The sequence below is a fragment of the Lepeophtheirus salmonis genome, chromosome 3, assembly GCF_016086655.4.
Source record: "Lepeophtheirus salmonis chromosome 3, UVic_Lsal_1.4, whole genome shotgun sequence".
NCBI lineage: Eukaryota > Metazoa > Arthropoda > Copepoda > Siphonostomatoida > Caligidae > Lepeophtheirus > Lepeophtheirus salmonis.
In genome coordinates, this window is record NC_052133.2 from 11,485,502 (window position 1) to 11,509,145 (window position 23,644).

General features: G+C 30.4%; 1 long non-coding RNA gene across 5 annotated transcripts; it reads left to right on the forward strand.

Annotated features, from left to right (window-relative positions):
• The first annotated feature begins 14,465 nt into the window (after window positions 1-14,465).
• Window positions 14,466-23,014, forward strand: LOC121114160 (uncharacterized). 5 transcript variants are annotated; one of them, XR_011779198.1, is made up of 5 exons: window positions 14,466-14,694; window positions 14,745-14,810; window positions 16,790-16,892; window positions 16,952-17,215; window positions 17,277-17,674. It is a non-coding gene; the product is annotated as an uncharacterized lncRNA (long non-coding RNA). The 5 variants fall into 5 exon arrangements; XR_011779197.1 differs by having other exon boundaries at window positions 14,477-14,827; XR_011779196.1 differs by having other exon boundaries at window positions 14,478-14,810.
• The last annotated feature ends 630 nt before the right edge of the window (window positions 23,015-23,644 follow it).

Genomic DNA, 23,644 nt, shown 5'->3' on the forward strand with positions numbered 1-23,644 from the left:
TCCTCAATTCTACTCCGAGTCCAAGAATGACTTATACATATAACTCCACAACAAATCCTGAGAGTTACACTTAGTCTTTCATGAACTTACATGATTAGATTATTATTATTGTTATCTCTTCAAGAATCAAAGAAAAATGATAATAACTTTGTTAAGTAAAATGTTATATTCAGGAAGCAATTACAGAAAGAGTGCGATCTTCAAATTTCATATATGTTTTTAACCTCTGAAGATAAATTAAATTTACCTTTTTTTAACGTCAATTTTGAGTGGTGGGATGGATAAAAAGATAACTGATAATCCTTATGCCTAAGTATCATGGTGTAGACCAACACTTTCTACAAACGTGGTCTTCGTTTTATCACTTGGTTTATATAAACTCAAGTCCCATTCAAAGTTATAATTATATCTTTGAATTTTATTTACATAGCTACAGATAGTGACGCTGTCTTTCATTTATTATAGCTTGGTAGTAGTTTGCATATAAGCATTTGGGTTGTTGGTGCATTCATATTGATTAGTACTTTCACACCATCCTTCAGATATTTATATTTTTTAGTTCAATCATTGTCAATCTATTTTATTTTATTTATTTTTCAACTGTTGATGATTACTTTTTATACAATTGCAAAGATTATTCTGCATTTCAATTATATTAGCAACGTCATTTCACGAACATTTAACATGTGTTTTTGTCAAAAATTATTTAGTGTAGTGTCAGTACTTATTTATTCTGCCCAGTCCAGCTCAGTCTTAGGACCTGTCCAAACCCCTCTCAGTCCTACGGTGTGTCCTTTGTTCTAGAACTGATTTTAAAAAATAATTAAAGCTGAGTGACACCATAAAGGACTGAACTGGACGGGACTGCAGTTTACAGTCGTAGGTAAGGACCAGAAAATCCCTAGCGTTATCGAGCTTAAATAAAAATTGACACGGTATTCGTTTATTCCCTTTTGACTTTTCTACAACTCTTGTACCTTTTGTGTGTTCTGAGTCTTATATAGTTGAACTCAAAGCCAGAAAAAAAGATTGAGCGATGCAATGAATATTATCAGTATGCCATACAATACATAATATAAAAAAATTACCTTGCTGAACCACTGAGGGAGAACTAGTCAAAAGGCATCATTGACTATATTGGGTCTTTAACATTTTTTGACCCAATGATACATGTACATTTTTAGTTTGTTAACTCAAAAGCAATCAAGTATAAAAGTCATGAAAATAAGCCATTACAAATTTATTATTTACTTTAACAATATAAACGACCCAATGTTTCATTAACCTTCCGTTATCAAACTGGGATATTATACACCCCATATTTATTATTTGCGCCCTATTGCAACTATTAAGGTTTTGTTAGTTTACTCATGCAATATTAGACGAAACTCAACCCTGTAAAAACTAGAGCACAATATAAATGAGCCCTCTTTCTTGCGCATAGTTAGAGTACTATAAAAATACTTGAGGTGTAACTTGATTATAATTAGCTCCTTGCAATTTTCATGAAAGACTCTCGTAAAAATGTTTTAAATAAATTTAAATTTGATTACATACCTACATACATACAGTAAGTATTTTTATCTTGACATATTAGAAGTCTTTTCAGCATTTCTATCAGTTAATTGAACATAGCCGTCATAAAAATCATAACTCATCTCCTCAAATGAGATCTTTTATTTCATCCTATAAACTTTAAATGTGTTTCAAAATAAATGAATTTTAATGTACCACATGAAATGTGGGTACTTATTGTACTCGTACTTATTTTGAACAATTAAATAGAAGAGAAAATCAACGTGTCTCCAATTCAAGTGGATCAGTGGACATCTAAAGAATTAGTCTTCTTCAGTATTTCCTAATCATGGAAGTGAGCTACGTAAGCAGTGATGCTGGTTGGTTGTATTTGTTACCTAATTCATTTTTGTCTTGAGTTGGCAACCTAAAGAGTGAATTCTCTTTTCCTCAGCTGCTATCATTATTATTTAATTATTGAGCAATGAACCTTCTTTTCTACTAAATACAATATATCATTTAAACAAAACCATATTGAACTTAGTGTGTGCTCGTTTAAGAAGAAAAAGTAATCCTGAGGATTTGTTGCAAAGTTATAATTGTATGTCCTTGTTGGGCTCAGAATATGGAATTAAGGATTGATATCAGAGTAATTCCTGCTTATGTCCTTGTTTATTTCCTTTTCTAGCCCCCGGCCCCCCGCGTCCACTCTGCAAGTGCATTTCATACGTTCTGAAAAAAAAAAAAATTAGTAACAATAACGAAACTAAAACATAAAAGTTTTTAAAAAAAGACTAAAACATGCATTCTAAGATTGAAGTTATGCATTTGTGTTATTATAGCAAGACTGGCATGCACTACCTTACAATCTCATGGAAGGATGGATTCATTGTGAAGTCAGTACTTAATTTAAAAGAAAACTATCAATAACTGGCTTTTAATTAATTTTGATACTTTTTAATAGCCGAAATAAATACCCTGTTCTTGGGGGGGAAAAAGCATTAAGGCCACAAGACCAAAGCAATAGAAAGTAGATGCCAAAAGTCGACAGTTTAAGGACGAATGGAAATTAGAGTTTTTTTCTCTCATAGAAGAAGAAAAAGAATTATGTTTGTGTGATATACATACAATAAGAATATAGTACTGTCAAAAAAAAGATAATTTGAAACGTGACAATACGATTGTTCATGCTAAGTGGAGTAAAACATTCTCTTTTGGAATTTGATTTCTTGTAGCTTGCTTTCCATCAAACAAAGTTCTTGAGCAGGACCGCGCTCATTGTTTTAAATAACTAGTGAGTGCAGAAGGTTGCTCATTATTTAATGATAATCTCTCAAATTTTGGCTCATTTTTATAATTAGGTATAACTTTTTCTATTTCTACCTCCTATGAGATAACATCAAAAAAATTGAAAGATAAAGAATCTATTTTTCTATGCTGTATTTATGGTAATCTGCTGTTTTTGCCTAACAAGTTTGCCTCTCATGATGTAGATGACCACTTGAATAATACTCAGATATCGGTTCCCCAGAGACACCAACAGCTCCTTCCTATACGGAGATACCGTTGGAAGATGAATCTTTATTTTTTGTAAGCGAATTTTCCCAACCCAAATACAAATTTATTCTATTTTTATTTAGTAAATTGACATAGGATCTCAAAATCTCACACAAGTATAAGTTTGAAAACTTGAGAAACCTTTGTTCAAGCTCAAACTAATTATGAGGCTTAACTGTATGATAGTGCATGAAACCTCGTAATTACATGTCTCCTATGACAGTTGTTCACAAAAATTTTGTCCCCAAGGCACAGCAAAAGACAAATAAAAATTTCTTGATCCACTTATTTTAATTATACCAATCATTTGGATAAGCAGCTATTGCAAGTAATGTACGGAAGTCACAAATCGAATGACATTCTAAAACTTGCAATATATTGAATTTAATTGTAATCATAAATATTTGTCATATTCAAATACCATTATACGAGCTTTAAAAAGTGAGCGAGAGTACGTTCAGGATTTCTTGAGTGGATTAATGTTCCGGTGAACATTTGCGTGGATTATCATATAGGATCAGATGCCTCTCAACAGTAGCAAGGTAGTGAAAGTATGATTATTTCTCCGTAGACAATGTTATAGAGAAGATATTAATAAAAAATATTTATGATCTTGACATAGATGGAGCTTGCAGGAGGGGTTGGAGCCCAGATTTATAACCACTGAATCTCAAGATTCATTATTTGAACTTTTAAAGTTTATTTACTTAATATATATATATAGAATTTGGCCCTCCTGGAACAAATTACAAGCTTTACCTATAGATATTATATAAATAATAAAATTAGGCATTTCTTGAATTCATTAAAATGTCAACAGATCCTTGTAACAAGATGTAAAAAGAAGAGTTAATCAGGACGATTGGTCAATCTACATTACTGGGTTTTTTTTTTTGTTTATTTAATCGATACAGTCTCATTATCAGACCTATATCCAAGGTGGGAAAAAGGCCGTGACCTGAATTTTAAATTATTTTGTTTTTATAAAAAAGCAATTTTTTAAGATATATGTTATTATTACAGCCCTTAGTAGTTCCATGGGCATAAACTTTCAACCCAATAATTTAGTTTCTGCAATAACAGTGGAATAAATAAAAAATTGCACATGAGCGTTCTTTAATTAAAATAGTTTGCAAACAAAGCGTCTTTGAGTGGCGTCGTTTTGCGGCAAAATATTGCAACTCTCTTAATGATAATATTATTTAATAAAAATTATAGATGTAAATTACTCCTATAGAGGGCGCTGCGAAAACAAATCTCCGCATGCACCATTTTTTTAACAACTCTCTTAAATAACAAGCAACAGACTGTCACACTACCTAGGGGATAATATATTTTTATAGTTTCTTCATGCCCTATTATTCATTTAGGGATGGGCACGTTTTGAAAAGTATCTTTTGGAGACATCCCCCTCTCACCTAGTGTCCTATATATTTACAATCATGAGTAAATAGATGATTAGTGTTAATTGATTGTAGGAGTTTTCTAACTCTCTACACTACAAAAAATCGAATAAAACCATTTCATCCTGATATCGGATTTTATTTGGGTCAGTGCTAAAGGCTATAGTTGTGTCAGGACATTTTCAGCAACGGAAATTAGATAAATACAGCCCCGGTGTTACCATTCAGTCTAAAAGTGGGTAAAGAGGTTATTATATGAATGAAAAAATACATCTATTGTGTTCGTACAAGAAAGTTAAATATTAAAATATTTTTATTTTTCATTACATTCATACATTTTTTTCAAAGGGTTTCTTCTTTCCGAGATGCATGCCTACATCACATTAAATTTGAATCATAATATAGGTAAGTAAGTATATATTGGTTTTTTATGAGGGTTTTTAGGGGAAGAAGTTAGAGGAAGGATTATTATTAATGTTTCTTATGGTGCTACCTGTAGACGCATTTCATGTAAAGAGTTAATTCATCATTTCTTTTCTTTTTTAACCCCATTTTAATTTAAAGAACAATTAAAATTACTTATAGTAATATGTAGTATAACTAAGAAGATCACTTCTGAGAGGAAAGGAGGGTTCATCCCCCAACGGAAGCCGGTATATAAAGAAGTTAAAGTTATGATAGATTGTCCAAGTAAATATTTTTGATCAAGAGTACAGCAGAGCCCCGTTACTCGAATGCTTCAGTACTCGACGTAAAATTGCAAGAAAACTTTGCCTCTAAGTTTGAACAAAACACGACCGATTCACGTTAATTTTATAAAAAAAAATACATCTCGTCAAGGTACATATATCTATATAATCCGGTATGTTCTTCTGAAATGTTTTTGATTTTTTATTGAAAAGAGCACGTGACATCTGACGTCATTGGATTTAAAATAATTGATAACAGATGAACAATTTCAAAATATAATTAATATTTATATTATCATCATTTACTCTAAAAGTCTAGCCTCTACGATTTTCCTAATAATTTCAAAATGAACACTCAGAAGAGAAATATTTTACCTTGTGCTGAGTCAATCTGCTACTCCCCTCATGTGAACTTCAGTGAAGGTTATTCTTACGATAGATTTACCAAAGCCAAGGACATTCTTGCAAAATGGATCCAAGCTTGTCATAGACAAGACCCATTCAACACCGCAACTGCCAGAGTTTGTTCTAGACATTTTGAGCAAGACTGCTTTCAGAGAAATCGAGATGCCAAACTCATGTATCTACGGAAAGGACTTTTAGTAGCAAGGTCCGGAAAACTTTGACATCAAATGTTTTTTCCTACTTTACATTTGGTTCCTGGAAGCTCTATTCGAGCTGCGGAGACTGAGAAATAAAATATTAAAAGGACAAAAAAGTAATTGAGAGAATAAATAACTATATGCATAAGAAATTAGCAGATCTATTTTATACATATTCATGCCCATCCTTACATTTATCCTAGGCTGTCCTCCAGGAACACAAAAAAAATTGTCAATTAACTTCTCACTACTCCCAAACAAGGAAGTTTGAAAGTTGATAAGCCACCTGAAGAATGCTCTGATGCTACCGAAGTATCATTCGAATATTTAAAGCCTTCTTTGGATGTCCCCTTGGAGACTATTGAAGAGCATGTAGTACCACAACAAAACCTAAATGTGTCAGTACAGACATACATATATAATGAACAGCTTCTTCATTGGGGAAGGAAAAGAAAATACTTCTCATGAAAATAAATAGACTTGAAAATAAAAATTATTTCCCTTCAATCTAGGCTTGGAGTTCCTCAGAACTCTCAATTATCTTCCGAGGAAAAAATTACTCCCTCTGCTAAGCAACGGTCTGACTCGTTAAAAGTATATAAACCCTTGTCGTCACTATCGTAAATTATGATAATTATTACATCTACAGATGGATATATAAACCGTAACATCCCATAATTCTTGCAAAACGCCAACCTACTAGTAGTATACTATAAGTATAGTTGATAATATTGTAGAGAAAAACGCGTGCGAGGAGGAGGGGGAAAAAAGACATATGGTATCATTGTTTAAAATACTGATGTTATTATCATCTGCCTGCTTTATTATGATTTTTGAGGGTATAACTAATGTATTTATTAGCAAAATGTTTAATGAAGATATACTACGTATAATTGACTTCGACGTTTTTTATCCGTTACAGTAGATTTGAAAACGTCACACTCCATGAAATTGTAATTCATTATGAACCTTATTCTCAGAATAATAGCTAATGAAACGACAAAGTAGAGTATTTGAAATATATTTGAAGCTCAAAGTTTAAAAAAGAAGGCTTTAATTAAATATAATCTACATACTAAAAAATAAACCATTAAACATTTAAGTTAAATATACAAAATTAAACAATTAAAATCATATAACTATTAATAATAATAAATTATAAATACAGAATATTGAAATAATAGATTGATCCAAATAATATTTTCTTGTTCTGACATCGGAATTCAGTTAAATATGTCATAACTTTAGGTTGCAATACACAAGCGAGACGTGGAGTTTAATCAAAAGATAATCACCCCTCTTCTTCATGTGGAAGTTGCTATATACAATTGTGCACAGGATAGATATATCTCTACCGATGAGATCTAACTAATTATTAATAATAAAGTAAATGTCAAAATCATAAAATTAGACAATAAATATACTAATAAAAAAATTTTATAAATAAATTCATCGTAAAGATTTAGAGCAAATGCTAATTATGTAGTAATGTCCGGCGATATTTCTCCTATTAAGAGCATCAAAAAGATTTTTCCCCGTTATTTAGGTATGCTTATATAACAACATACTATTATCATGATGGATATACACAATTGTTAATTATAATGCAACACCCAATGTAACTACCCTCGTTGTTGTGACCATTTAAACAGTTGTTTTTGCCTTTTATGAGTTTTCTGAACACCATTTCTTGGAGCCCATCAACCATAGCTAAGCCTTTAGTGATAAAAAAGTAATATTTATTGACTATGTAATATTGGAAAACCTAATTATCATACCCAAGTCTTAAAGCGAAGTAAGTAGTCTCAGACAAACTAGTTGCAAACCATCCAAAGCTACTACTCCCGTTGTTGTGACCATTTAAGCAGTTGTTTTTGCCCTTTACTGAGTTGTGTACCATAATTCTTGATATGTTTAGCTAAAATAGAATCATATTTTATGGTTAGATTTAAAAAAAAATTGAATACTTAGTGTGAGATAGTACAAAATTCAGAGTTCCATGTCGATATTCGTAAATACTTTTTACTGATAACTTGATCATCATTTGGTGTGGATGACTCAAAACATTTTATATGTATTTCTATATATGACATCAGTACCAACATCCTCCATTAATTTAATGATGGTTCCTCAGGAACCAATATGTTTACCCTTGTATTTCTCCATAAATTTTTGAACGTAGATGATTAGCAATGGATAAGGTTATATTACATGCAATAAGCATCGTTGTGAGATCAAAGTTAAAGTCTGACTTGATGTATTCATCGTCAAATTGATTTTATAGATGAATATCCATACTCTTGTTATGAGATGAGGATAATGAGTGGCGTGTAATTCTAGACAGGGGACTAAAGGCACATTTATATCGACAAATCCGACAAACCATCTGTTTCTCATCCGGTAAGTATTTTCCAAATTCCTGGCCCTCCATTTTCATAAATCCAGACAGAAGGCGACGTCATTTTGGGGATTTTATTCAGTTCTCTATCGACTATCACCATCTCATATTATATTAATATTGAATAATAAAGGCGGGAATGATAACGTTCATGATTGATAGAAGAAGATGTATATTATTTAATCAATGATGCCATAAGTAATTCTTCTTTTCTCCTCGCACGCTTTTCTATTCTTACCAAAATTATCACCCTTAACTATAAGTTATAACTGATATTTTAAATCCAATGGCGACACAATCTGTGCCGGGCCCTATGTCTGGTGGGCATGCTTGAAAAGTTCAGAAGAGCATACCTGATAATAATACCTTGCATTTCGTGTTTTACTCAAATGTGGCTAATTTGATGCTATTGGTTAGTGAGTTTTCAATTATAGGTTTCTTATACAAAATTATAGTATTTAACTCTGTGTACATATATTTCTCTAGAAATTTTGTATAAAACGGAAACATTAGATTAAAAACTTGATGGTTTAGAAAGATTGAATCCCTTTTCAGTTATTTTTTATAGGGAAAATACATACAGAATTAAAAAACAACACATCTCAACGTTCGGGCCAGGAGCAAATTAGCGTCTTGTTCCTAGCTTCTACGGTATAATGTATTAGTTTATATAATATAACAACACAATGTTGTATGAATTATTAATGAATAGAGGGTTGTCAATTATGTCATAAGTTGCATCATAATTGAAGAAAACTTCTTCTTGAGGAGTCAAAGTTTATATTTTTACAACATAAAATGAACAGATTTCAAATCGATCTTGATAAAACACTGTCAAATGGCTTAAAAATAAATTATAAGTAGTAGTTAATACTACTTGATGACAGTGATATTCGAATTAAATCTAATTAATATGTACTGAAAAGCCCTACAAATGACTAGATTTTTATAATTAATTTTGTTTTTAATATAATTGGAGTTTTCTGAACGTAGATTGGTTGAATTAGAATTAGGTATTAATAAATTGATAAATCTGTAATAATTATTGAATAATAATTCTATGGCTGCAAAGAATTGGCTATCTATCTACTGATTTTCACATTTTTGGTGATACAATAAAGGTAACGCCGTTTGTAGAGATAGATTTTTGATAGATAATAAGATTTAAATTTTTATATTTGTTAGTTCCATTTTGACATAGACGGCAATAATTAGTTGACCTTCTTCCTTAATATTAATAGAAAAAAGGTTTTATTCCTATACAACTTGGATGTTGAGGCCCCCAATATGGTTGACATCACCAATGCTGACGTCACATTACAATATTGAAGTAAATTTACACAATTTAAATAAAATAAAGCACAATGTATCTTGAAATTAACGAGAAATAGACATTGAGAAACGAGGTTGTGTTGAACAAATTGTTCCGCGACTTTTATCAATTTCATCTGAATATATTTAATATAGGTAGGTATATAAATTGATTTTGGGGGGATGTGTCAAGGAAAATAAGATAATTAGGGTAGCTATGAAGTGATATTTTTGATGTATCGATGACTAGTATATAAGAAAATCTATAATTTATAAGAAAAACGATATTAATTGATTTGAGCCATGATCATCTTTTGAAAAAAAGAGAATATCAAGATCCTCCGAAATGCTTTTATCCATATTTATTTATTGTTTTCTCCTTCATTGATTACAGCAGGGATCCTTTTTATTATTATGATTTTAGATGCCTTCTTTTATACTTTAAAGTAATTGATCATGATTTAAGATAAATTCATTTATTATTAATAATATTGTAAAAATATATTACTAGGATTACAAGGCAAATGCTTTATCTTATTCGATATTAAAAAAAGCAGAATCACGCAAATATCGAATTATATACTTCAATCAACTCAGGAAATACCTAAATGATAAAATTGTTAGTATCGTAATACAAATAACAGTAACTCCTAATCAAATTAAAGCACGAGCCTTGTTAGTGATATGAACATTAATTTATTAAGCAGTCAAAAAATGGAGAAATTATACGTGCTTAATGAGCATGTAAGCACTTCAGTGAACCCACCTTTACTCCATTTATTTATTAAAAAGAATAAAATATGAAATAAGCATGAGGAAGTCAGAGGAAGGAGTTGACATCTAAAATAAAAATAAATAAGTATTTATATGTTTAGCGAGGTAGCGCCGTACTAGATAACACAAGGATTTTTCAGTTTCTTGAGTGGATAAATATTCTTAGCGAAGAACCAGAGGCTTAAATAAATATGTTTGAAATTTTTGCTAAGAATTAGCATCTTATCACGTAATATATGGACTGTCTATATATTTTTAAAGAAAAGTTGACAGATCCAAAGTAAATTGCTATTTACCTTTTTATTATAGATATTGAACATAAACTAACATAAGAAATTACTGTGTATTTGAATGTCATCCGTCTATTTTTCTACTTCTTTTCCCCTGTTGTCATTGTCCTCAACGTTGATTGGGTGAATTCAAATTAGCTTTTGTTAAGCTGTGAACAATTCACAACAATTTCTAATTGAATAATACTTCCATAGTTGGCAAGAATTCACTAACTTTTACCAACTGGTTTTTGGGCTTCTCCTTCTTTTAGTAGGAAAGGTTGTGTGAAATCACGTATCTCAAAGACATTAACAACTCCCTGGTATTTTATGTGTGTCTTTTTTTCATGAAGAAAACCTTTATTCATTTAAATATTTAATCAAATAGTTCTTAAACTATCTTGAGGAGCACAAACTCCAATCACGCAGCCTGTTGTGGTGATAAACCACAAATTCCAAATTTGACAAATTCCTGTTGGTGAACTCAAGATACTTTGATCGTCATGATCATCAGCAGTCTGTAAGTATCATGGGTGAACTCATATATTATTTTTCAAATCATAAAAAGAGTAATAGTTTGTTGTTGTAGTCTTTTAACAACTTCACGTGGTCTTTTATTTAACTCTTCCATTTTGGGTTAGCATTTTAAATCCCCAAAAACTGTTTTTGGTGCGAAAATGATGGACTCACTTCACGTTCAAAGCTCAAAATCAAAGTAGATATTTTTTAAAAGGTTTTCTAAAGTCAATCGTCAAAAAATAATTGAACTAATCATTTAAGCAGACAAATTTGCCCTTCAAAATTAAAGTATAAACAATGAGTTCTACTAATATCTGGAGTGAACCAAGGGTAATCACTTAACCTCATGTAGGATTTGTATTTTTTTATGCTAAAAAATTAAATGGCAAAAACTAATTGAATTTGTACAATATTAATCCATTTTTATTTCATTAGCATAAAAAAATCTATGTGAATCTACAATGAATATTTCTTCCACTAAGACAATATTTTTGAACTGAAATAAAAATGTTTTTGATTAAAAAAACTTGAGTAGAGTATATATTTCAGCCTGGAATATATTTACTAATCTTGCTTAGATATCATTGATGTAAAGTAAATCTTAATAGAGAATTAAGAAAAAGAGAGAAGATCATAAGGTTGAATGATGATTAATAATATTAATATTATATTTGATAGTATTTTGTCCGTGCTGTTTTCATTTCATCACTGAAAATTATTATTAATTTTTCTTTATATAATAATAGCATAATTAGTAGTATAGTTGTAAAATTACATTCTATTTGTGATAAATGTGAAGAGTTAATTTATGATTAACTCTTCACATTCACACTGAGATATAGCTAGTTTAATGGTCTCGCATTTGCTTATCTTGCTGAAGTTAATAGAAATTATTAACCTTGGTTCTTGCATTATTATTTTGCTATTTTCTTCTAATACACTTAGAAATTTTTTATGTAACAATCATTGAAATATTGAATAGAAAATTAAATTTGAAGAAGTAAATCCTTGAAAGTATTTTCGTTAGAAGATGTACCTTATCATTTTGTTAAGCAGTAATTGAATTGCTATTGCTATTTTTGAAACACTTAATAAAATCTTTTAAAATGGTAGTTTGCGTAATAATAATTAATAAAATAGTTTCATGTTTAAAAGCATAGGCAAAATGGAGTTGCACCTATAAAAAATCATAAAATTTTTCTGCCATATATTTACAATAAATAATTGCAGTGTTATTATTTAGTTTTTTAAATGTATTTTTGGTTTATCATATATTCAAAAAATATACAAAATACTGTGATGTATACATTTCATATTTTAAAATAAAATATTCAAAAATATCTTCGAATCAGCCCTTCAAAAGCACATAGTAAATATGCTATAAGGCAAATTTAATTAATAATATTCAGTGAAAAATGAAAATGACTTTAATGGATAAAATGTTCGATCTAAACTTTTACTCTTGATATTTTTTTTATTTTTTTTGTAATTGACTTGTTGGAAAATGTTAAATGTAGTATATGTACCACTCCGAGATTGAAACATTTACTCTACGCAATTTTTGTAATCAAAAACATTTTTATTTCAGTTCAAAACTGTTGTCTAATGAAGAAATATTATTTGTACCACATGACTTCACATAGTTTTTCTGATGCTGTTGAAATAAAAATGGAGTAATATTGTACAAAGTCAATTAGGTTTTGCCATTTGATTTTTAAGTATAACAAAAATACAAATCCCCCTACATGAGGTTAAGTGATTGGCCAAATCTTTAAATTGATAAAATAAAATAATTTTAAATAATGTATAATATAATTCTACTGAAGGAATAACCCAGCTTGGGAAGTTACCTTTGAGTGAGTAGAGTATTTACACACAATTTTTAAAATTATGTACCATATCGAAAAAAAGTATATATTGTTTTGTTTGCGTTTATCGGATTGCATTTTGACGTCGAAAGAGATCAATTACACATATAATCAACACACGTGTTTACCATAATGAATGAATGATTTTATTATTACAAGATTGATATCTATTAGTTAAATAAAATATCATTTGAATGAAACTGATACTACATAACCTTGTACAAACACGAACTGAAATTGATACTTTATTTTTGAAGGGCAAATTTATCCGTTTAAATGATTAGTTCAATTATATTTTCACAATTTACTTTAAAAAATCTTTTAAAAAATATCTACTTTGATTCTGAGCTGTGAACGTGATGTGAGTCCATCATTTTCGCCTCAAAAACAATTTTTGGGGATTTAAAATGCTAACCCAAAATGGAAGAGTTAAATAAAACACTACGTGATGTTGTTAAAAACTACAACAACAACAAGCTATTACTCTTTTATTATATGAGTTTACCCAAGATTAATAGAAATAAGATGTGGAAGTCAAACATAAGTCGTACACGGGTTAAAGTATAATATAACGCGTGTACGACTTATGTTTGACTTCCACCGCGCTTTTAATATTGACGTCATAGTAAATGAGTGGTTGTGTGTTTTGTCAGAATCAGTTTTTCTGGTCCAGCAGTCGGTATGAAATATTAAAATAAAAATTCTAGCAATAATGACGTCATATACTATAAGGGGTTGCGTGTTTTGTCAAAATCTGCCTGTCTTACCCAGCAGCCGGTACAATACATCATATTGAAAAACCTAGCAAGCCCAATTCCATGAACCTTGTATTTTTATTAACCATGAATTTAACAGCAGAAATTTGTCATAAAAATTGATGTTTATCACCATAACAGGTTACGTGATTGAAGCTTGTGATCCTACAAATAGTATAAGACCTCATTGGTTTAATATACTAAATGGTGAAAAATTAGAAATAATAGGGGGATGAGCGTTGTTTAATTATTATAGTTTATAAACAGAACGACAGAAGGTTATGACGCCTTGCGGCAAAATAATACAACTCCCTCAATGATAATATATATATATATGTTTGTTACTCACATAGAGTACGCTGTGATAATTCTACTCAGCATGTGCCTTCTTTTTTTTTTTAAAACGACTAATTTAAACAACAAGCTACAGACTGTCAAACTATTTTGGATGTAATATATTTGTTTAGTTTACTCATACCCTAATAACATGTCGCCATCTTTGTTATTTCTTGCAACCTTTCCTTTTAAAAAAAATAAAGAAAAGCCCAAAATCATTTGTATTATTCCCAACTATGGAATTAAATTATACAATAATTTTGGGAATGACCATCTCCCATATAATTTCGGAGCGTTTTTTATTTCCTTAGGAGAAATTTGAGGTACATAACGAATGTGTCTATGTTTAGTATCAACTCAGATGAAATAAGCAGTCTCTTAATCATATCAAAACAAATAACAATGACTCATTTGTGCAAAAGCTATGAATATAAAGTAAAATGTGTAAAATAAAACGTGTCGTTGTTACATTGTCCATGATGAACATTACATAAGTATTTGTATTAAGTAATTTTCATAAATATTTGATAGTAGAGTACAATATTATGTTTAAGCGTTAAAGTGTGTTTGTATATAATGAGTCGTAACTAAGAGAAGGAGCATGTTTACAGAACTCATGGAAATTACTTAACGACCACCTAATAGACCCACGTGTCTCCATAAATAACTTTAATAGAAATACAAATTTGGAGAGAGAAGTAAAATTCATGTATTTATGTTGTAGTCACTGGTGAAATTGGTTTTTTAGGACTTGGAGTAGTGTTTATATGGAGTAATAGAGAAAGGAAAAAGATGACTGATTAATTTAATCTGAGTAAGGATCGTGTTGAAGTATGTACATATATTTTGATTGAAAAGTTGTGGATTTTAAGGTTGTTTCCTAGAACTATGGAGCTTGTTTAGATTAATGATTCCAAGTGAATGGCTATGTATTTTATTACATAATATATTACATATATATATTGTCGCACCAAGTTTGCGATTCTTTTGATTATTTTTTTCCATTTGATTGCCATTTTATTTGTAATATCATCAATGAATGATATAACTCCCCTAAAAAGGCCAACAACCCATGTCAACTTATACGAATTTTTTGTCAACTTTTTGGCTCCCACTTCCCCTCAGATGTGCATTTTTCTCATATTTAGAATTGGGATTTTTGATTATTTTCTAAAAATACTTGATAAAGATATGTTCGTGTAATCTATGGAGTTGTTAATACACCTTTATAGGAAGTGGTTGTAGACTGAGACCTTGTACAATAATCATTCAGCTTCTTTTGATTTAGACACATTGATCCTTGCTATCAAATTGAAGTCAATTTGTTTTTAAGAAGCAAGCTTTCAATCAGTTTTGAAATTTATTTTAATAACACCTATTTTACAAGAATATTGCTCGTAATTCTTGCCATTACTGTTTGTAAGGATTTTCCTTAACATCAAAGGGAGCATAAATCAGAGGGATTTTACAAACGATCTCAATACTTATAACACCTAATTAATAATAGTAAGTTTTAATTATGATATAACCACTACTTTTGTGACCTTACTAATGGGTATACATAGCAGTTGGTTAAGTACCTTTTGAATGTGTTATAGTACTAAGAGCAAAAACGATCGGTAGTTATATCATGACATAGGCAAACACTAGAATTTCATGATAATTTATTTTGTCTTTTGAAAATTAGCCATTTTGGAAATTACGATAAATATAGTTCAATAGTTTTTGTAAACTATCATATTATAATTTGATTAATAGATACTATGTCACAAAACGAGCATATTGAACTACTACAACATGCCACTTGGTTCGGATGTCATTATGGTACGGGCTGTTTATTTCAATAGCCTTTTAGAATTAAAATCCATTCTTAACATGCAAAAAGTGTACAAATTTATAGCACAAACACACACTTTGTGTCTTGAGTAGTCCGTATATCCACAGAATAAACTACCCGTACTGTTTGAAGTATTGTTGTATCAAATATTCCTACTAACTTTAACAAGGCTACAAAAAGGTACCAAATGATCAAAGTTTCTAGATAGGTTAGTTATGGATAAATTTAAGTATACTTTTATGGCATGAATTGTACATAATATGTACCTTTATATACAAATTATGTGTAGAGCAGTATTGAGTTTCGTCCAATTATGATCAATAGGGGCTAATAAGATTTCATAATATAGTCCAGAACAATATATACATATATTTTAAATCAAAGTATTTAGTTACAATTTATTAAATAGCTTTGAAGCATATAGTATTTAACACTTTGTTAACATTTTAAATCTATTCTCCTATTCATCCTAAGCAATTCAAACTTGAACGATTGATATATTTTATACAAGTTAGTAGGTTGAATAGAATATCATTATTATTTATTAATAATAAACATTGAATATACCCTAATGCTTGTGATGTTATCCATTTTTAACTATTATATTAATGTAAAGTGAGGCGTGTAGGACTGCTTGAAAGAGCGGAAACAGTTTCTACTAAGAAGATATTTTATAGTAGGATAAATAGAGCAGACAGTGATGAATTTTCCAAGTATGGATTTAACTCTATTATTGGAAGCTCTTTCTTCATAAAAATGGATCAAAATTTGACAATATAAATATGCGTGAAAAAGTTTACAGAAAGTATATATTTCAATTAGAAAAGTGTTAAGCAAATAATATCGTAAATAAATGGAGTAATAGATGTCATTAAAAGATAGTTGGGAATATAACCCTTATCTATATTTTATAGAGGAGTAAAAATTTAAATATTTTATCATTGGTATTTTAATAGTAGGGATAAAGACACTTGTGGACACTATGACATATTTCAGATATTCAAACATTATTATCGTTATGGGTATGATAATACCATGGTGCAACTCTGCGGGCTTGAGGTAAATAGGCTTTTCAAATATTGTGCTGCTTTATCCATAATGATATATAATATATTCAGGCGTAGGGAGCTACTGAACAGCAATATGGATCTAGATGTATCATCGTTAGAGCAACCGGATATCAAAGTTGGTTCATTCGTAAGTTTGCAGTGTAATGTCCGTGATAAAGAAGGATATTTCAATTGGAGGAGCTGTATTTGGAGACGTTCAAGGGATAATAAGTCCTGTAAAAGGTTATATGGTTGTGCTGGACAATTCTGCTTTGTTGGATTTGGCGAATATAAAACTGATAGGATCTGTGACAAGGAGTTGCAGGACACTACGTAAGGTCTTTGTATACTTTTTTATAACTTATTACCTTTATTTTTGTACAAAATGTGATAGGTTCCCGGAGAATAATTTTGATGATAAAACGAGCACAATTTGCAGAATTGAAATCCCAAAAGTTAGACTCGAAGACAGTGGAGAATGGATTTGCAGTATTCAAAAATGCACGTATCCTCTATGCGCTTTTGGATCATACAAAACAATTGAAGGGCGTATTAATATCAAAGTGGATCCTTAATTAACCACAAGATAAGTGTTGAAAACACAAGAAAGTCTATGAGGGATAGTTACATATAATGTAGTTGTTATAATTAAGGCTCATGCGGATGAATGAACGTTAAAGGTATAAGAAATCATGAAGTGTTTAATACACCCAATTAGGACTTTTTCGATTGATTCCCCATGATAATAAAATGTAGGATAATAAAAGTTTTAGAAAAAACAGCGTATGTTAATTGCATCTCTCCTTCCTTCCTCCAAAACGAAAAAGAAAAAATCATGAAATTAACAGGTGACTAGCTAGTTAGTATTTACATACTTTCTCCAACTGTTGAGCTATTTTTCATTTAATTGAATGAAGCAAGAGTAGACAAATTGACAGTTAAAAAATAAATAAGATCTGAAGATACCGTTATGACAGAGTTTAAAAATTATGGCGTTGCAAAAAAATTGTTATTTTCTAGTCATACTACTGGACGTTTTAAACTTTTAACTAATGGTATTTTTACCTTTCATCGATCAAATATCTAAACGTTTACATCAAAAAGTAGTAATAACTAAGACCCAAACTCAGTTGGTAGTTAGCAAATTACGTCAATCTAAAACCCAATTGTTTTACTATATCATAATAATAATGGGGAACTTTTGTTCACTGTTTAAAATGACTTAATGTGAGTATAGCAATTCAACATTCAAAACAATCTATAGTTGTAAAAAATATGACTTGGAACAAGCACGAGATTTTTTGTAGTTGTAAACAAGATAGAGTTTTTCATTTTGTAAAGCTGTTATCATTATTATTTCATTATTGAGATGAGAAAATTGAAGTTTAAATTTGCATGGTATATGAATGACGAATAGTAGGACTGAGGATTTGCTTATATTTAGGGGGGCTTGATTTTTTTTTCTTTTTGTTTGAAAAAAAATCAAAAGAAAAATTTTTTTCAAAAAAATTGGGAAAAAAAATTTTGTTTATTAATTTTTTTGGGAAAAAAAATTTAAAAATTCGCAGCTATTTATAAAATCAACTAAAAAAAATTAAAAAATTCATAACTATTTGTAAGAAATTTAATTTTTTTCCAAAAAATTTAACATTCAAAATTTTGTGTCCAAAAATTTAATTTTTCTTAAATAGGTGTAGATTTTTGAAATTTTTTTCCAAAAAAAATCAATAATTGAATTTTTTTTAATTATATTTATTGTAAATTTTGCTGGATTTTGAAATTTTTTGAAAAAAATTCTAACATTTAAAATTTAATTTTTGAAAAATTTAATTTCAAAAATTCAAAGCTACCTTCAAAAAAATAAATTTTTGAAAAAAAAATTAAAATATTTATGTTTTTGAAAAAATAGTTAAATATTCAATTTTCTTATAAAAAGAAAAAAAATTCTTGTTCCCAAATACCGAAATGAGCGGAAACACCCGTATTTAGATTGGTTAAAGAGGTTGTGCAATCATTAAATGTCAGAACTTGCGTACAAAGTTTTAATTCCCATCACCCTACCTATGGTTGTCCATGGATTGTGTTATGTACTTAAAGTATATTATTTCCTGAACATCGGACAATATAATCCGAAGGATGCTTGTTGAAGAATCTGACTATATTCTATCATGAAATGAGAAAATACTATAGATTTTTCAATATTGGATAATTTTTGCAAAATCATGATGAAAGCAAAAAGATTATATTATATTTTTTCTTAGATAAATTATATAATAATTTAATGTTGTTAATCTCTCATTTTGAAAAGGATGTAATTCCTTGTCTTTATAATCTTTATTTTCGATATGAATATAATTATGCTATTTTTTAAAAGAATAATCCTATTCCTTGTCCAACAAGGACTTGTAAGATTCTGATATACAAGGGAATCGATGCACATATATAAAAACATACCTATTGCATAAATCATATTATTTAGACTATGTTCATTGTCACATATTTGTATAAAAATATACAATAAATTTTTAGATATGCATTCGATTACACTTATATACTACAGATGAAAATGTGTGCGTAGTTATATAAAAATAACATTCAAAATTTGAGTGAAATTGAAAATGAAAATGTTTGATTTTTTTAGACCAAGATCACCTCGTGACCTTATGGGTAAAAATTAATTTTGATACAATAACATACAACAAAAGAATCAAACAATGATCTATAAAATAATTTTTAAAGTAGATCGATATCTTCAATAACATTCAAAATACAGCAATTTAAAAATAGGGTTGGTGGCATCAAAATGACACTATTTTTAATTGGATAAATTGTTTTGACTTACGAGCTCTGTCTAAGAACGAATTAAACTCGTATGTCAATGTATGACTGTACTTCATAATGGGCAATCCATTTTTAACACTGTTACTTCTATTGTTGTATCAGTACTTATTTATTAGGTCCAGTTCAGTCTTAGGAACGGTCATATAAGTCCTTCAGACCGTTCCTTAAGGCTGTAAGTCCTTCGGAGTATCTGCAAAAAATCACTATATAAAGTTGAGTCACGTCATCAATGGCCGAAATTTATCAGTTTTAGGACTGATATGAAGGATCGAGACTTAACTGGATGGGACTACAGTCTTCAGTCCTATTAAGGCAGCGACAAAACATTAATTACTTCCTTTTAAATCTTAGTAAGAATACTTCTTGTTATTCACTCCAGCTTTATAATTTGGTGGATTTTTATGATACCAGTAAGGGAATCCTATGTGTCAGTGAATACAGCTTTGCTCTTGAATTTAGATCTGTATAATATCTCAAATTCTTATGACACAGCTCTGTTAATTTAGAAGGGTATTTGTATTTCTGTGATGTTATGAGCATTCTAAAAAAAAACAGACGGAAGCTTTATTTTTTTTTTATTTGCTGCTACTGTTTTTATGCAATCTATGCATGGAATCACATTTTATGTAACTGAAGTGTTTTGTCGCTCTATATTTAGGACTGACGACTGCATTCCCGTCCGGCTCAGTCTCGGTCCAGTCCACTTCAGTCCTGCAAATCAGTCCTAAAACTTATAAATTTATGTCCTTGATGACGTCACTCTTTTTTTTATTTTTTGAATCAGTTCTACTATTGACCGTCCGAAGGACTAACGTTCTTAAGGACTGATCATATGACTTGAAAGGGCCGAATAAATAAGGATTTATTCAACACTCTGTTACTGTAACCGAAGGTTCCTAATATGGGCAATGTGGGCAGCTGCACAGCGTGGGATTCGTAGAGGGGAGACATGAACACCCGGAAAAAAATAAAGTATTTGTTTCCATTCATCTTCTCTGGTCTATGTATTGCTCATCTACACACCAAGTCAACTTCATTTTCAAACAGAAAAAAAGCATAACTTCCTACTAGGATTTTGTTTCTATTTAAACTAAGACGGAAAAATTCGGAATACTCTTTTCTAAATGATTTCAACAACCTACGATAAAATATATAGATACAATAACGAAGTACATTCAATCTCGCTCTAAAGTAAATCAAATTTTTTCAATCGGATAATATTTTCAAATATTCAATGTGGCACACTTTAATTCACATCGGGAGAGGGGGAGATGAGATGACATTCACCCTGGGCGTTATAACAGCTAGTACCGCCACTGATTAATCATCTTTAAAAAATGAAGAATAGTCTTTATTCATTTTGACTGGCTTGTGAACTGAATGTTAAGCACTAAAAGAGAGATTTTAGCGTTATTTTCCAATACTACTAAAGTCAAGAAATCAAAGTTCATTTTGTTTTTACTCCTTAAATAGGATTTAAAGGGCATGTAAAGCAATGACAATCGTTTACAAAACCTATTTTCTGGGAGTCGCCAGGGGGGCTGAGGGGGCACTTTATAAAGGCTATTATCGAGCATGAAAGTTTCTAGTACTCTACCTTAACATATGAACTTGACCAGTTCAATAATTCTGAATCATGAGACTGAGGCTCATCATTTCCCCATGAATATAAGGAATTAGCGAACTAAAAATCTCTGAGGATCCCTTGTTGAAATAAAAAGAGTCATGTGCTAAGATAATTAGGTATCTTTACATAGTACATCTTGTTTTTGGTTCTCTTTTATATATAGTGTGCGACAACAAGACGTTACCTTTTATTGTACGTTACGAAAAATCGACTTGATTAAGAAGAACATAGTGTTAAACGATTGGGCTATATATAATTAGATACAATGATCACAAATGTATTGCTCGAAATGGTCACCCACTGCCTTTAGGAGGAGGTCTGTAGCATGCCGATGTATGGATGGGGGATGGAACAGGCCCTTCTTTCGACATAGCAATAATCAAGAGGATTAATGTCGGGCGAGGAGGGAGGCCACAAATCGTGTATCCAGAAATCGGAAAAATTCAACTCGAACAATTGCTGCATGGTCCTGGCCTTGTTCTCCAGGAAAGAGTCCTGGTGGAACTCTCTGGGTAGTTGGACCTCCCCCAGGACAAGATCACCTCCTTGAGGAAGTCTCGGTACACATTCTCTCAGATTTTCAGGCCTTAAGGAGCCCACACGGGGCATCCTCTTTCCATCTGATGCCACGATTCTCAGCATCGTCGCGGAGGCAGGGAAATTAGTCTGGTTGTCCGGCAGAACCTCATCGCAAAGGAAGGTAGCGGTCGTTTCTGGTATTGATCCTTGTCTTGTTTATGTGCTCTGGGAGATTCAAATCGATTATACTTCGCTTTTTGGCCTCCATTTCGACCAAGAATGAACCGACTTTAGTTAGTGTAGCTCATTTGAACACTAAAGTTGCGGAATTATTGTGTTACAAAATCTTGAAACCTAGTTCTCAAATGAAAATTCCCTGAACTATCAAGTGGAAGACGCGATTTACTGGTGTACAATGTACCTGGTAATTGGAACGTAGAACAGAACAGAAATAATACCTGAACTCTGAACGTTGAACGAAAAAAAAATGGACAAAACTTCAAAACAGCGGAACGCTTACAAGCCTGCATTTTGAACTTTTCAGAAACGATATTACTTAAGCATTGATTGTTATACTCCGATTCTGGCCGCTATATACATCCATATACAAAAGGTTCACTGTAAAATGATTGTTGTAAAAAGGTTGCGCATAAAATCGTTGGCGTAATATCGTTGAGTGGTAAAATCGTTGTTGATCTCGTATAATGCGATGTTTGGAATTATTCTGACTCCCCGTATATGGTACCTCATATTGCGTTTCTTTATATTATATTATGATAATAAATTATTTAAAAAAAACTATATATTAAGGTAAACAAGAATTTTGTATTTGTTTACGAATTTGTTCATATAAGACAAGTGTATAATTTTGCAAAAGGGTCCTGTAAGTATTTGATTTGGCACTTAGATTTAAAACTTTTGGTTACTACTTATTGTATAAATTTGCAATTGAAAAGGTTGCGTAAAAGATATTGTGTAAGTATTGATATGACCGGATTAAAAACTAAGAAAATACCCAATCAAGATTAAATTTTACAATTAGGTATTTCACAAGTATCTTGTCTGGCATATATTATTTTTTTTATAATTTATGATGAATCAAATGTTTTTATAGTCCTAAGCATACTAAAAATACAAAGGAAAAATAGTAAAAAGTGCACTTTGAAAAATCATTTCCCACATTTTACGGTTTTTAGTACATTAAAAATCCCCTACAACATGGATTTCATATAACGCGGATTTATTTTGTTCCCAGAAACAGCGATAGGAGGAGACTCCATGTAAATAAGTCGGTAAGTTAAGGTTGCGTTACCTTATTATTGAGTATGCTTATAATTATCCATCGATCATAACTTCCAAAATTCATGCTCAAAATAATGCTTCAGAACATTTTATAGCATACACATAGTAGTCTGACTATATAATTGCTAACCCTGCGTTTAAATCCTAACGCGAGTTCTTCCTAGTGGTGTTTGGTCTATCACCCCAACATTAAACAAGGATATTTATTATGAATTCTTAATCTAAAATATTAGCTCGGGAAAATAATATTATATTTTCTAGACGCTAGTGGATAAATTATTCCTTAACTAATAAATTATAATCAAACAAGACATTTTCTATACAGAATCAGAAATCTCTATGTTGTGATTAGTAACTAATTTGAATGCCAATTGACTATACTTATACATTGAAGGTTGAATTTAGATTCCTTAAGGTTTTTACTCTCTATATAAAATAGAATGGTAGGTACCTGAGAATATGAATACTAATTG